Source organism: Coffea arabica, chromosome 11e, assembly GCF_036785885.1.
Source record: "Coffea arabica cultivar ET-39 chromosome 11e, Coffea Arabica ET-39 HiFi, whole genome shotgun sequence".
Taxonomy (NCBI): Eukaryota; Viridiplantae; Streptophyta; class Magnoliopsida; order Gentianales; family Rubiaceae; genus Coffea; species Coffea arabica.
The window spans coordinates 19,144,472-19,161,687 of NC_092331.1; positions in this window are offsets into that span (position 1 = coordinate 19,144,472).

Here is a 17,216-nt window from a genome sequence, read left to right on the forward strand (position 1 = left end):
AATTCCAATCGCCAAATAAGCCTTCAAGGCATCAAAATCACATATAGCAAAGCCACATTGTAACATTCAAGTGAGTAGTATACTCACTACTCAAGTAGGTGATGTTTCATGCACCGTCGTTAAAAGGTCGTCGTGAACCCTCGTCACGTCCTAAAACACGTAAACAAATACAATGAGACTCGATAACGAGTCATAAAGCAATGCCAATCACAACCCCAATAGGGTTTCATAAGCATGTATAAGCATCATAGGCAACCAGAAATTGCGAAAATGCAACTAATGTGGCCCTAACAAAAAAAACAGATTTGTCCTCATTTTGCGGTAATGGCACAAATTGCACTACGATTATCGGATTAGGGTGTAAGACCCACCATTTCAAAGCTAAGAACCAGGGATACAACAATGTAGAAGGTCACTCAGTCCAAATCCCAGCACAACTAAGTCCAATATGCCAAATAATAAACCAGAACCGTAATTGCAGGTTTACAAATTACACTATGCTGTAATCAGGACAACTCAGTCTAAACAGGTCCAAATGCAGAAATTCCAAAGGAATATGGTAGCTAGGACATCAAGCTACATTTCATCAGAAGACCTCAACACCCAAATCCAAAACAATTCCAGTCAAAACAACCCATTTCAGACGCAGTTCTAACATCCTGATGAACCCAGAACAGAAATAGTAATTTCGGTTTATCTCATTCTACACTACTCCAATTGACCTGAAATTTTACAGGCGCCCTTAAAACATCAATACCTACAACTTTGATGTTTTGATCCAAGGTCAATTCGACCCATAACCATGAGATACAAAACCGGACAGAATTGGGGATATAAAACCCTAACTTTCTCAAATTCCTTCCAAACCCAAAATTGGTTACAATTACCAATCATGTACACCTACTATAGTCATTAGCCATCAATTCCAACCATCATAGATAACCACAACATCATTGATCACAATTAAACCAGAAAATTCATCAATAAATTGAAAACTTCACCAATTCATCTCAAACCAAGAAATAAACCACAAATTCATCACTTTAGCTACCATTAAGCACAACTTAAGCTTCATTAAGTGTAGGAGGAAGTTCAATCACCACTCACCTAGTAAACAAGAGAGGGAGAGTTGTTGGACACCTTAGCTTCCTTAAACACTTCACCAAATCACTTTCTAGTACCAAATGGAGAGATTTTATGGAGTAGAAACAAGATCAAATGGTTGGATGATTACACTCAAGCAAGATGGAAGCAAGAATCTTGGAGAGTTTTTCTTTCTTCTTAGCTAGAGAGGGCCGGCCACAATGGTGAAGAAAAGAGTGATTTTTGTGGTAATTTTGAGATATTTAATCAATTGGTAAGAAAGGTCAAAAAGTCAAATAAGTGACCACCACTCTTAAGGTGACACTTGTCACTTCATTAATGCATTCCTATCCTTCTTTTTCCCTCTCACATCAATCACTTCACCTCCTCTATTTATCTCTTAACACCCGATAAATTTCACCCAGTATCCGGAACTTAACCTAATTGGTCGAATTTTTCCGAACTTTTCGCCCTAGTGGGTCCCACGTCCGATATATATCCTTAATTTTTCAAAAACTCTCCAATACTAGAAAAATCATCTAAAAACTATAATTACTCATAAAATTCACCAGGAAAATTTCCTAAGCCAGAAAATGCAGAAAACATGCCATTAAAGGGGAAAAACCCTAGGAAAATTATTAGGGAAAAATACGGGTTCTCACACTCTCTCCCCCTTAAAAGAATTTCGTCCTCGAAATTCCTTATCATTGGCTACTCCGGGATACAAAAATTTAAATACTTCCTTTCTAGTTAAGTCAAGTACAAACATAGACGATCCACTGAGGAATGGCCTTTCTAGTTCACCAAAGCCTTTCTAACCTAGGCCCTCATTCTTTCGTATCCGGGCGCAAGAATCCCATCTAAGATAATTCACAACTCGAGCCGGCCGGTCCCAAGAGTAAACCATCCTTATTAAAGATTCCTACCCGACATACATACCTAGCTTCCTCGAGTCCCATGATAATGATTCGCACACTTATCACATGCCCGGTTCATAACTTATGCTCAAACGAGCACTTAGACATATTCATGAAATTAGGACCACAACACCACTTGGCCCAGTCTCACTCCGCGCAGAGACCACGCGAAGTGGCTCTGATACCACTTGTAACAGTTCTCAGGGTCACATTACAGGGTACCTATCAGCTTGCCACCCGCACGCGGACATCCCGTACGGAGAGTTTCGCTTCGTGACTCTTCACGAACGAGAGGCTCGGGCCTTTTCCAGACGAAGGACTTAAAGTCCCAACTGTCGGCATATGGCTCTGATACCACTTGTAACAGCCCCACTTTCCCCCAAGGCGAACCAAAGGGGTTAGCGGACTGCCTGCCCAGCTCTCGCCAGGACTAACGGATCAGTTGACGTCGATCTAATACATTCCGGAACATACCAACGCGCGCAAACAAGTCAAAATCACAAAATAAAAAAAAAATGAAAATCAAAGCCGATGATGAACAGTACCGGCCACGTTAGAATCCGGATACTAGGCCGAGAGTAGCCAAATTTTTCTTTTGCTGTTTGAAATACGAGTTAATCCGAAATCCAACCAAATGTCAACCAAACATATATACATTGAGATGTAACATTTACAAGCCAAAAGCCAAAGCGGCATATCAAAACGATTCATCATGGATATACATGTTCGGTTTGCCAATCAAAAGAAATTGAACCCAATACACATTAGGGTTTCATTCAAAGAGCTATTCAAAAGACATTTACATGAGCTCAACTTGACAACCAACTAACACAACCTTATCCAAAAGTGGTCATTTCCTGTAAGGAAAACAAATGGAACGGAATGAGCTTAAGCCCAGTGAGTTACTACCACATAAGCAACAAAGAGCATATAGCATAACCCTTCATTTCAAGTACACAATTAAAGAATAAAACAAGTCGGTAAAAGGATACGGACGGCTCTCAAGAGCCCATTTCCACGCTTATATTCTTGATCCAATCTCATTGACTCTCCGTCAACGTTTATGAGTACCAACCGTAGAACCCACTTCACTCCCATCCCTTCCACCAAACATACCCCAACCGGGCCCGCACTCCAATCAGTAGCTTTTGGTAATACTCGAGTTTACCGGAATCAAGAGTCTCATTACTACAAGATTCCCCAGTACAGTCCCCGTGGCATGTCAATTTTCACGACCAAGCCCCCGCCGGCTCGATTCAATTGACTACCAACGGGGTTGAGCTCAGTAGTACAGTAAGGCCGTTGGATACTCGTCCAAACGACACCAATTCAGTTTTTCATGAAGTGAATTCAATATCTCATATAGCAAGTGCAGTATATCAGTGAAGCGGTAAACAGTCATTAACGGTATCACAAGGGGTGAGGGCGGTCAAGAACACCCTCACCTCAATCAATTCCAATCGCCAAATAAGCCTTCAAGGCATCAAAATCACATATAGCAAAGCCACATTGTAACATTCAAGTGAGTAGTATACTCACTACTCAAGTAGGTGATGTTTCATGCACCGTCGTTAAAAGGTCGTCGTGAACCCTCGTCACGTCCTAAAACACGTAAACAAATACAATGAGACTCGATAACGAGTCATAAAGCAATGCCAATCACAACCCCAATAGGGTTTCATAAGCATGTATAAGCATCATAGGCAACCAGAAATTGCGAAAATGCAACTAATGTGGCCCTAACAAAAAAAACAGATTTGTCCTCATTTTGCGGTAATGGCACAAATTGCACTACGATTATCGGATTAGGGTGTAAGACCCACCATTTCAAAGCTAAGAACCAGGGATACAACAATGTAGAAGGTCACTCAGTCCAAATCCCAGCACAACTAAGTCCAATATGCCAAATAATAAACCAGAACCGTAATTGCAGGTTTACAAATTACACTATGCTGTAATCAGGACAACTCAGTCTAAACAGGTCCAAATGCAGAAATTCCAAAGGAATATGGTAGCTAGGACATCAAGCTACATTTCATCAGAAGACCTCAACACCCAAATCCAAAACAATTCCAGTCAAAACAACCCATTTCAGACGCAGTTCTAACATCCTGATGAACCCAGAACAGAAATAGTAATTTCGGTTTATCTCATTCTACACTACTCCAATTGACCTGAAATTTTACAGGCGCCCTTAAAACATCAATACCTACAACTTTGATGTTTTGATCCAAGGTCAATTCGACCCATAACCATGAGATACAAAACCGGACAGAATTGGGGATATAAAACCCTAACTTTCTCAAATTCCTTCCAAACCCAAAATTGGTTACAATTACCAATCATGTACACCTACTATAGTCATTAGCCATCAATTCCAACCATCATAGATAACCACAACATCATTGATCACAATTAAACCAGAAAATTCATCAATAAATTGAAAACTTCACCAATTCATCTCAAACCAAGAAATAAACCACAAATTCATCACTTTAGCTACCATTAAGCACAACTTAAGCTTCATTAAGTGTAGGAGGAAGTTCAATCACCACTCACCTAGTAAACAAGAGAGGGAGAGTTGTTGGACACCTTAGCTTCCTTAAACACTTCACCAAATCACTTTCTAGTACCAAATGGAGAGATTTTATGGAGTAGAAACAAGATCAAATGGTTGGATGATTACACTCAAGCAAGATGGAAGCAAGAATCTTGGAGAGTTTTTCTTTCTTCTTAGCTAGAGAGGGCCGGCCACAATGGTGAAGAAAAGAGTGATTTTTGTGGTAATTTTGAGATATTTAATCAATTGGTAAGAAAGGTCAAAAAGTCAAATAAGTGACCACCACTCTTAAGGTGACACTTGTCACTTCATTAATGCATTCCTATCCTTCTTTTTCCCTCTCACATCAATCACTTCACCTCCTCTATTTATCTCTTAACACCCGATAAATTTCACCCAGTATCCGGAACTTAACCTAATTGGTCGAATTTTTCCGAACTTTTCGCCCTAGTGGGTCCCACGTCCGATATATATCCTTAATTTTTCAAAAACTCTCCAATACTAGAAAAATCATCTAAAAACTATAATTACTCATAAAATTCACCAGGAAAATTTCCTAAGCCAGAAAATGCAGAAAACATGCCATTAAAGGGGAAAAACCCTAGGAAAATTATTAGGGAAAAATACGGGTTCTCACACTCTCTCCCCCTTAAAAGAATTTCGTCCTCGAAATTCCTTATCATTGGCTACTCCGGGATACAAAAATTTAAATACTTCCTTTCTAGTTAAGTCAAGTACAAACATAGACGATCCACTGAGGAATGGCCTTTCTAGTTCACCAAAGCCTTTCTAACCTAGGCCCTCATTCTTTCGTATCCGGGCGCAAGAATCCCATCTAAGATAATTCACAACTCGAGCCGGCCGGTCCCAAGAGTAAACCATCCTTATTAAAGATTCCTACCCGACATACATACCTAGCTTCCTCGAGTCCCATGATAATGATTCGCACACTTATCACATGCCCGGTTCATAACTTATGCTCAAACGAGCACTTAGACATATTCATGAAATTAGGACCACAACACCACTTGGCCCAGTCTCACTCCGCGCAGAGACCACGCGAAGTGGCTCTGATACCACTTGTAACAGTTCTCAGGGTCACATTACAGGGTACCTATCAGCTTGCCACCCGCACGCGGACATCCCGTACGGAGAGTTTCGCTTCGTGACTCTTCACGAACGAGAGGCTCGGGCCTTTTCCAGACGAAGGACTTAAAGTCCCAACTGTCGGCATATGGCTCTGATACCACTTGTAACAGCCCCACTTTCCCCCAAGGCGAACCAAAGGGGTTAGCGGACTGCCTGCCCAGCTCTCGCCAGGACTAACGGATCAGTTGACGTCGATCTAATACGTTCCGGAACATACCAACGCGCGCAAACAAGTCAAAATCACAAAATAAAAAAAAAATGAAAATCAAAGCCGATGATGAACAGTACCGGCCACGTTAGAATCCGGATACTAGGCCGAGAGTAGCCAAATTTTTCTTTTGCTGTTTGAAATACGAGTTAATCCGAAATCCAACCAAATGTCAACCAAACATATATACATTGAGATGTAACATTTACAAGCCAAAAGCCAAAGCGGCATATCAAAACGATTCATCATGGATATACATGTTCGGTTTGCCAATCAAAAGAAATTGAACCCAATACACATTAGGGTTTCATTCAAAGAGCTATTCAAAAGACATTTACATGAGCTCAACTTGACAACCAACTAACACAACCTTATCCAAAAGTGGTCATTTCCTGTAAGGAAAACAAATGGAACGGAATGAGCTTAAGCCCAGTGAGTTACTACCACATAAGCAACAAAGAGCATATAGCATAACCCTTCATTTCAAGTACACAATTAAAGAATAAAACAAGTCGGTAAAAGGATACGGACGGCTCTCAAGAGCCCATTTCCACGCTTATATTCTTGATCCAATCTCATTGACTCTCCGTCAACGTTTATGAGTACCAACCGTAGAACCCACTTCACTCCCATCCCTTCCACCAAACATACCCCAACCGGGCCCGCACTCCAATCAGTAGCTTTTGGTAATACTCGAGTTTACCGGAATCAAGAGTCTCATTACTACAAGATTCCCCAGTACAGTCCCCGTGGCATGTCAATTTTCACGACCAAGCCCCCGCCGGCTCGATTCAATTGACTACCAACGGGGTTGAGCTCAGTAGTACAGTAAGGCCGTTGGATACTCGTCCAAACGACACCAATTCAGTTTTTCATGAAGTGAATTCAATATCTCATATAGCAAGTGCAGTATATCAGTGAAGCGGTAAACAGTCATTAACGGTATCACAAGGGGTGAGGGCGGTCAAGAACACCCTCACCTCAATCAATTCCAATCGCCAAATAAGCCTTCAAGGCATCAAAATCACATATAGCAAAGCCACATTGTAACATTCAAGTGAGTAGTATACTCACTACTCAAGTAGGTGATGTTTCATGCACCGTCGTTAAAAGGTCGTCGTGAACCCTCGTCACGTCCTAAAACACGTAAACAAATACAATGAGACTCGATAACGAGTCATAAAGCAATGCCAATCACAACCCCAATAGGGTTTCATAAGCATGTATAAGCATCATAGGCAACCAGAAATTGCGAAAATGCAACTAATGTGGCCCTAACAAAAAAAACAGATTTGTCCTCATTTTGCGGTAATGGCACAAATTGCACTACGATTATCGGATTAGGGTGTAAGACCCACCATTTCAAAGCTAAGAACCAGGGATACAACAATGTAGAAGGTCACTCAGTCCAAATCCCAGCACAACTAAGTCCAATATGCCAAATAATAAACCAGAACCGTAATTGCAGGTTTACAAATTACACTATGCTGTAATCAGGACAACTCAGTCTAAACAGGTCCAAATGCAGAAATTCCAAAGGAATATGGTAGCTAGGACATCAAGCTACATTTCATCAGAAGACCTCAACACCCAAATCCAAAACAATTCCAGTCAAAACAACCCATTTCAGACGCAGTTCTAACATCCTGATGAACCCAGAACAGAAATAGTAATTTCGGTTTATCTCATTCTACACTACTCCAATTGACCTGAAATTTTACAGGCGCCCTTAAAACATCAATACCTACAACTTTGATGTTTTGATCCAAGGTCAATTCGACCCATAACCATGAGATACAAAACCGGACAGAATTGGGGATATAAAACCCTAACTTTCTCAAATTCCTTCCAAACCCAAAATTGGTTACAATTACCAATCATGTACACCTACTATAGTCATTAGCCATCAATTCCAACCATCATAGATAACCACAACATCATTGATCACAATTAAACCAGAAAATTCATCAATAAATTGAAAACTTCACCAATTCATCTCAAACCAAGAAATAAACCACAAATTCATCACTTTAGCTACCATTAAGCACAACTTAAGCTTCATTAAGTGTAGGAGGAAGTTCAATCACCACTCACCTAGTAAACAAGAGAGGGAGAGTTGTTGGACACCTTAGCTTCCTTAAACACTTCACCAAATCACTTTCTAGTACCAAATGGAGAGATTTTATGGAGTAGAAACAAGATCAAATGGTTGGATGATTACACTCAAGCAAGATGGAAGCAAGAATCTTGGAGAGTTTTTCTTTCTTCTTAGCTAGAGAGGGCCGGCCACAATGGTGAAGAAAAGAGTGATTTTTGTGGTAATTTTGAGATATTTAATCAATTGGTAAGAAAGGTCAAAAAGTCAAATAAGTGACCACCACTCTTAAGGTGACACTTGTCACTTCATTAATGCATTCCTATCCTTCTTTTTCCCTCTCACATCAATCACTTCACCTCCTCTATTTATCTCTTAACACCCGATAAATTTCACCCAGTATCCGGAACTTAACCTAATTGGTCGAATTTTTCCGAACTTTTCGCCCTAGTGGGTCCCACGTCCGATATATATCCTTAATTTTTCAAAAACTCTCCAATACTAGAAAAATCATCTAAAAACTATAATTACTCATAAAATTCACCAGGAAAATTTCCTAAGCCAGAAAATGCAGAAAACATGCCATTAAAGGGGAAAAACCCTAGGAAAATTATTAGGGAAAAATACGGGTTCTCACACTCTCTCCCCCTTAAAAGAATTTCGTCCTCGAAATTCCTTATCATTGGCTACTCCGGGATACAAAAATTTAAATACTTCCTTTCTAGTTAAGTCAAGTACAAACATAGACGATCCACTGAGGAATGGCCTTTCTAGTTCACCAAAGCCTTTCTAACCTAGGCCCTCATTCTTTCGTATCCGGGCGCAAGAATCCCATCTAAGATAATTCACAACTCGAGCCGGCCGGTCCCAAGAGTAAACCATCCTTATTAAAGATTCCTACCCGACATACATACCTAGCTTCCTCGAGTCCCATGATAATGATTCGCACACTTATCACATGCCCGGTTCATAACTTATGCTCAAACGAGCACTTAGACATATTCATGAAATTAGGACCACAACACCACTTGGCCCAGTCTCACTCCGCGCAGAGACCACGCGAAGTGGCTCTGATACCACTTGTAACAGTTCTCAGGGTCACATTACAGGGTACCTATCAGCTTGCCACCCGCACGCGGGCATCCCCTACGGAGAGTTTCGCTTCGTGACTCTTCACGAACGAGAGGCTCGGGGCTTTTCCAGACGAAGGACTTAAAGTCCCAACTGTCGGCATATGGCTCTGATACCACTTGTAACAGCCCCACTTTCCCCCAAGGCGAACCAAAGGGGTTAGCGGACTGCCTGCCCAGCTCTCGCCAGGACTGACGGATCAGTTGACGTCGATCTAATACGTTCCGGAACATACCAACGCGCGCAAACAAGTCAAAATCACAAAATAAAAAAAATGAAAATCAAAGCCGATGATGAACAGTACCGGCCACGTCAGAATCCGGATACTAGGCCGAGAGTAGCCAAATTTTTCTTTTGCTGTTTGAAATACGAGTTAATCCGAAATCCAACCAAATGTCAACCAAACATATATACATTGAGATGTAACATTTACAAGCCAAAAGCCAAAGCGGCATATCAAAACGATTCATCATGGATATACATGTTCGGTTTGCCACTCAAAAGAAATTGAACCCAATACACATTAGGGTTTCATTCAAAGAGCTATTCAAAAGACATTTACATGAGCTCAACTTGACAACCAACTAACACAACCTTATCCAAAAGTGGTCATTTCCTGTAAGGAAAACAAATGGAATTGAATGAGCTTAAGCCCAGTGCGTTACTACCACATAAGCAACAAAGAGCATATAGCATAACCCTTCGTTTCAAGTACACAATTAAAGAATAAAACAAGTCGGTAAAAGGATACGGACGGCTCTCAAGAGCCCATTTCCACGCTTATATTCTTGATCCAATCTCATTGACTCTCCGTCAACGTTTATGAGTACCAACCGTAGAACCCACTTCACTCCCATCCCTTCCACCAAACATACCCCAACCGGGCCCGCACTCCAATCAGTAGCTTTTGGTAATACTCGAGTTTACCGGAATCAAGAGTCTCATTACTACAAGATTCCCCAGTACAGTCCCCGTGGCATGTCAATTTTCACGACCAAGCCCCCGCCGGCTCGATTCAATTGACTACCAACGGGGTTGAGCTCAGTAGTACAGTAAGGCCGTTGGATACTCGTCCAAACGACACCAATTCAGTTTTTCATGAAGTGAATTCAATATCTCATATAGCAAGTGCAGTATATCAGTGAAGCGGTAAACAGTCATTAACGGTATCACAAGGGGTGAGGGCGGTCAAGAACACCCTCACCTCAATCAATTCCAATCGCCAAATAAGCCTTCAAGGCATCAAAATCACATATAGCAAAGCCACATTGTAACATTCAAGTGAGTAGTATACTCACTACTCAAGTAGGTGATGTTTCATGCACCGTCGTTAAAAGGTCGTCGTGAACCCTCGTCACGTCCTAAAACACGTAAACAAATACAATGAGACTCGATAACGAGTCATAAAGCAATGCCAATCACAACCCCAATAGGGTTTCATAAGCATGTATAAGCATCATAGGCAACCAGAAATTGCGAAAATGCAACTAATGTGGCCCTAACAAAAAAAACAGATTTGTCCTCATTTTGCGGTAATGGCACAAATTGCACTACGATTATCGGATTAGGGTGTAAGACCCACCATTTCAAAGCTAAGAACCAGGGATACAACAATGTAGAAGGTCACTCAGTCCAAATCCCAGCACAACTAAGTCCAATATGCCAAATAATAAACCAGAACCGTAATTGCAGGTTTACAAATTACACTATGCTGTAATCAGGACAACTCAGTCTAAACAGGTCCAAATGCAGAAATTCCAAAGAAATATGGTAGCTAGGACATCAAGCTACATTTCATCAGAAGACCTCAACACCCAAATCCAAAACAATTCCAGTCAAAACAACCCATTTCAGACGCAGTTCTAACATCCTGATGAACCCAGAACAGAAATAGTAATTTCGGTTTATCTCATTCTACACTACTCCAATTGACCTGAAATTTTACAGGCGCCCTTAAAACATCAATACCTACAACTTTGATGTTTTGATCCAAGGTCAATTCGACCCATAACCATGAGATACAAAACCGGACAGAATTGGGGATATAAAACCCTAACTTTCTCAAATTCCTTCCAAACCCAAAATTGGTTACAATTACCAATCATGTACACCTACTATAGTCATTAGCCATCAATTCCAACCATCATAGATAACCACAACATCATTGATCACAATTAAACCAGAAAATTCATCAATAAATTGAAAACTTCACCAATTCATCTCAAACCAAGAAATAAACCACAAATTCATCACTTTAGCTACCATTAAGCACAACTTAAGCTTCATTAAGTGTAGGAGGAAGTTCAATCACCACTCACCTAGTAAACAAGAGAGGGAGAGTTGTTGGACACCTTAGCTTCCTTAAACACTTCACCAAATCACTTTCTAGTACCAAATGGAGAGATTTTATGGAGTAGAAACAAGATCAAATGGTTGGATGATTACACTCAAGCAAGATGGAAGCAAGAATCTTGGAGAGTTTTTCTTTCTTCTTAGCTAGAGAGGGCCGGCCACAATGGTGAAGAAAAGAGTGATTTTTGTGGTAATTTTGAGATATTTAATCAATTGGTAAGAAAGGTCAAAAAGTCAAATAAGTGACCACCACTCTTAAGGTGACACTTGTCACTTCATTAATGCATTCCTATCCTTCTTTTTCCCTCTCACATCAATCACTTCACCTCCTCTATTTATCTCTTAACACCCGATAAATTTCACCCAGTATCCGGAACTTAACCTAATTGGTCGAATTTTTCCGAACTTTTCGCCCTAGTGGGTCCCACGTCCGATATATATCCTTAATTTTTCAAAAACTCTCCAATACTAGAAAAATCATCTAAAAACTATAATTACTCATAAAATTCACCAGGAAAATTTCCTAAGCCAGAAAATGCAGAAAACATGCCATTAAAGGGGAAAAACCCTAGGAAAATTATTAGGGAAAAATACGGGTTCTCACACTCTCTCCCCCTTAAAAGAATTTCGTCCTCGAAATTCCTTATCATTGGCTACTCCGGGATACAAAAATTTAAATACTTCCTTTCTAGTTAAGTCAAGTACAAACATAGACGATCCACTGAGGAATGGCCTTTCTAGTTCACCAAAGCCTTTCTAACCTAGGCCCTCATTCTTTCGTATCCGGGCGCAAGAATCCCATCTAAGATAATTCACAACTCGAGCCGGCCGGTCCCAAGAGTAAACCATCCTTATTAAAGATTCCTACCCGACATACATACCTAGCTTCCTCGAGTCCCATGATAATGATTCGCACACTTATCACATGCCCGGTTCATAACTTATGCTCAAACGAGCACTTAGACATATTCATGAAATTAGGACCACAACACCACTTGGCCCAGTCTCACTCCGCGCAGAGACCACGCGAAGTGGCTCTGATACCACTTGTAACAGTTCTCAGGGTCACATTACAGGGTACCTATCAGCTTGCCACCCGCACGCGGGCATCCCCTACGGAGAGTTTCGCTTCGTGACTCTTCACGAACGAGAGGCTCGGGGCTTTTCCAGACGAAGGACTTAAAGTCCCAACTGTCGGCATATGGCTCTGATACCACTTGTAACAGCCCCACTTTCCCCCAAGGCGAACCAAAGGGGTTAGCGGACTGCCTGCCCAGCTCTCGCCAGGACTGACGGATCAGTTGACGTCGATCTAATACGTTCCGGAACATACCAACGCGCGCAAACAAGTCAAAATCACAAAATAAAAAAAATGAAAATCAAAGCCGATGATGAACAGTACCGGCCACGTCAGAATCCGGATACTAGGCCGAGAGTAGCCAAATTTTTCTTTTGCTGTTTGAAATACGAGTTAATCCGAAATCCAACCAAATGTCAACCAAACATATATACATTGAGATGTAACATTTACAAGCCAAAAGCCAAAGCGGCATATCAAAACGATTCATCATGGATATACATGTTCGGTTTGCCACTCAAAAGAAATTGAACCCAATACACATTAGGGTTTCATTCAAAGAGCTATTCAAAAGACATTTACATGAGCTCAACTTGACAACCAACTAACACAACCTTATCCAAAAGTGGTCATTTCCTGTAAGGAAAACAAATGGAATTGAATGAGCTTAAGCCCAGTGCGTTACTACCACATAAGCAACAAAGAGCATATAGCATAACCCTTCGTTTCAAGTACACAATTAAAGAATAAAACAAGTCGGTAAAAGGATACGGACGGCTCTCAAGAGCCCATTTCCACGCTTATATTCTTGATCCAATCTCATTGACTCTCCGTCAACGTTTATGAGTACCAACCGTAGAACCCACTTCACTCCCATCCCTTCCACCAAACATACCCCAACCGGGCCCGCACTCCAATCAGTAGCTTTTGGTAATACTCGAGTTTACCGGAATCAAGAGTCTCATTACTACAAGATTCCCCAGTACAGTCCCCGTGGCATGTCAATTTTCACGACCAAGCCCCCGCCGGCTCGATTCAATTGACTACCAACGGGGTTGAGCTCAGTAGTACAGTAAGGCCGTTGGATACTCGTCCAAACGACACCAATTCAGTTTTTCATGAAGTGAATTCAATATCTCATATAGCAAGTGCAGTATATCAGTGAAGCGGTAAACAGTCATTAACGGTATCACAAGGGGTGAGGGCGGTCAAGAACACCCTCACCTCAATCAATTCCAATCGCCAAATAAGCCTTCAAGGCATCAAAATCACATATAGCAAAGCCACATTGTAACATTCAAGTGAGTAGTATACTCACTACTCAAGTAGGTGATGTTTCATGCACCGTCGTTAAAAGGTCGTCGTGAACCCTCGTCACGTCCTAAAACACGTAAACAAATACAATGAGACTCGATAACGAGTCATAAAGCAATGCCAATCACAACCCCAATAGGGTTTCATAAGCATGTATAAGCATCATAGGCAACCAGAAATTGCGAAAATGCAACTAATGTGGCCCTAACAAAAAAAACAGATTTGTCCTCATTTTGCGGTAATGGCACAAATTGCACTACGATTATCGGATTAGGGTGTAAGACCCACCATTTCAAAGCTAAGAACCAGGGATACAACAATGTAGAAGGTCACTCAGTCCAAATCCCAGCACAACTAAGTCCAATATGCCAAATAATAAACCAGAACCGTAATTGCAGGTTTACAAATTACACTATGCTGTAATCAGGACAACTCAGTCTAAACAGGTCCAAATGCAGAAATTCCAAAGGAATATGGTAGCTAGGACATCAAGCTACATTTCATCAGAAGACCTCAACACCCAAATCCAAAACAATTCCAGTCAAAACAACCCATTTCAGACGCAGTTCTAACATCCTGATGAACCCAGAACAGAAATAGTAATTTCGGTTTATCTCATTCTACACTACTCCAATTGACCTGAAATTTTACAGGCGCCCTTAAAACATCAATACCTACAACTTTGATGTTTTGATCCAAGGTCAATTCGACCCATAACCATGAGATACAAAACCGGACAGAATTGGGGATATAAAACCCTAACTTTCTCAAATTCCTTCCAAACCCAAAATTGGTTACAATTACCAATCATGTACACCTACTATAGTCATTAGCCATCAATTCCAACCATCATAGATAACCACAACATCATTGATCACAATTAAACCAGAAAATTCATCAATAAATTGAAAACTTCACCAATTCATCTCAAACCAAGAAATAAACCACAAATTCATCACTTTAGCTACCATTAAGCACAACTTAAGCTTCATTAAGTGTAGGAGGAAGTTCAATCACCACTCACCTAGTAAACAAGAGAGGGAGAGTTGTTGGACACCTTAGCTTCCTTAAACACTTCACCAAATCACTTTCTAGTACCAAATGGAGAGATTTTATGGAGTAGAAACAAGATCAAATGGTTGGATGATTACACTCAAGCAAGATGGAAGCAAGAATCTTGGAGAGTTTTTCTTTCTTCTTAGCTAGAGAGGGCCGGCCACAATGGTGAAGAAAAGAGTGATTTTTGTGGTAATTTTGAGATATTTAATCAATTGGTAAGAAAGGTCAAAAAGTCAAATAAGTGACCACCACTCTTAAGGTGACACTTGTCACTTCATTAATGCATTCCTATCCTTCTTTTTCCCTCTCACATCAATCACTTCACCTCCTCTATTTATCTCTTAACACCCGATAAATTTCACCCAGTATCCGGAACTTAACCTAATTGGTCGAATTTTTCCGAACTTTTCGCCCTAGTGGGTCCCACGTCCGATATATATCCTTAATTTTTCAAAAACTCTCCAATACTAGAAAAATCATCTAAAAACTATAATTACTCATAAAATTCACCAGGAAAATTTCCTAAGCCAGAAAATGCAGAAAACATGCCATTAAAGGGGAAAAACCCTAGGAAAATTATTAGGGAAAAATACGGGTTCTCACACTCTCTCCCCCTTAAAAGAATTTCGTCCTCGAAATTCCTTATCATTGGCTACTCCGGGATACAAAAATTTAAATACTTCCTTTCTAGTTAAGTCAAGTACAAACATAGACGATCCACTGAGGAATGGCCTTTCTAGTTCACCAAAGCCTTTCTAACCTAGGCCCTCATTCTTTCGTATCCGGGCGCAAGAATCCCATCTAAGATAATTCACAACTCGAGCCGGCCGGTCCCAAGAGTAAACCATCCTTATTAAAGATTCCTACCCGACATACATACCTAGCTTCCTCGAGTCCCATGATAATGATTCGCACACTTATCACATGCCCGGTTCATAACTTATGCTCAAACGAGCACTTAGACATATTCATGAAATTAGGACCACAACACCACTTGGCCCAGTCTCACTCCGCGCAGAGACCACGCGAAGTGGCTCTGATACCACTTGTAACAGTTCTCAGGGTCACATTACAGGGTACCTATCAGCTTGCCACCCGCACGCGGGCATCCCCTACGGAGAGTTTCGCTTCGTGACTCTTCACGAACGAGAGGCTCGGGGCTTTTCCAGACGAAGGACTTAAAGTCCCAACTGTCGGCATATGGCTCTGATACCACTTGTAACAGCCCCACTTTCCCCCAAGGCGAACCAAAGGGGTTAGCGGACTGCCTGCCCAGCTCTCGCCAGGACTGACGGATCAGTTGACGTCGATCTAATACGTTCCGGAACATACCAACGCGCGCAAACAAGTCAAAATCACAAAATAAAAAAAATGAAAATCAAAGCCGATGATGAACAGTACCGGCCACGTCAGAATCCGGATACTAGGCCGAGAGTAGCCAAATTTTTCTTTTGCTGTTTGAAATACGAGTTAATCCGAAATCCAACCAAATGTCAACCAAACATATATACATTGAGATGTAACATTTACAAGCCAAAAGCCAAAGCGGCATATCAAAACGATTCATCATGGATATACATGTTCGGTTTGCCACTCAAAAGAAATTGAACCCAATACACATTAGGGTTTCATTCAAAGAGCTATTCAAAAGACATTTACATGAGCTCAACTTGACAACCAACTAACACAACCTTATCCAAAAGTGGTCATTTCCTGTAAGGAAAACAAATGGAATTGAATGAGCTTAAGCCCAGTGCGTTACTACCACATAAGCAACAAAGAGCATATAGCATAACCCTTCGTTTCAAGTACACAATTAAAGAATAAAACAAGTCGGTAAAAGGATACGGACGGCTCTCAAGAGCCCATTTCCACGCTTATATTCTTGATCCAATCTCATTGACTCTCCGTCAACGTTTATGAGTACCAACCGTAGAACCCACTTCACTCCCATCCCTTCCACCAAACATACCCCAACCGGGCCCGCACTCCAATCAGTAGCTTTTGGTAATACTCGAGTTTACCGGAATCAAGAGTCTCATTACTACAAGATTCCCCAGTACAGTCCCCGTGGCATGTCAATTTTCACGACCAAGCCCCCGCCGGCTCGATTCAATTGACTACCAACGGGGTTGAGCTCAGTAGTACAGTAAGGCCGTTGGATACTCGTCCAAACGACACCAATTCAGTTTTTCATGAAGTGAATTCAATATCTCATATAGCAAGTGCAGTATATCAGTGAAGCGGTAAACAGTCATTAACGGTATCAC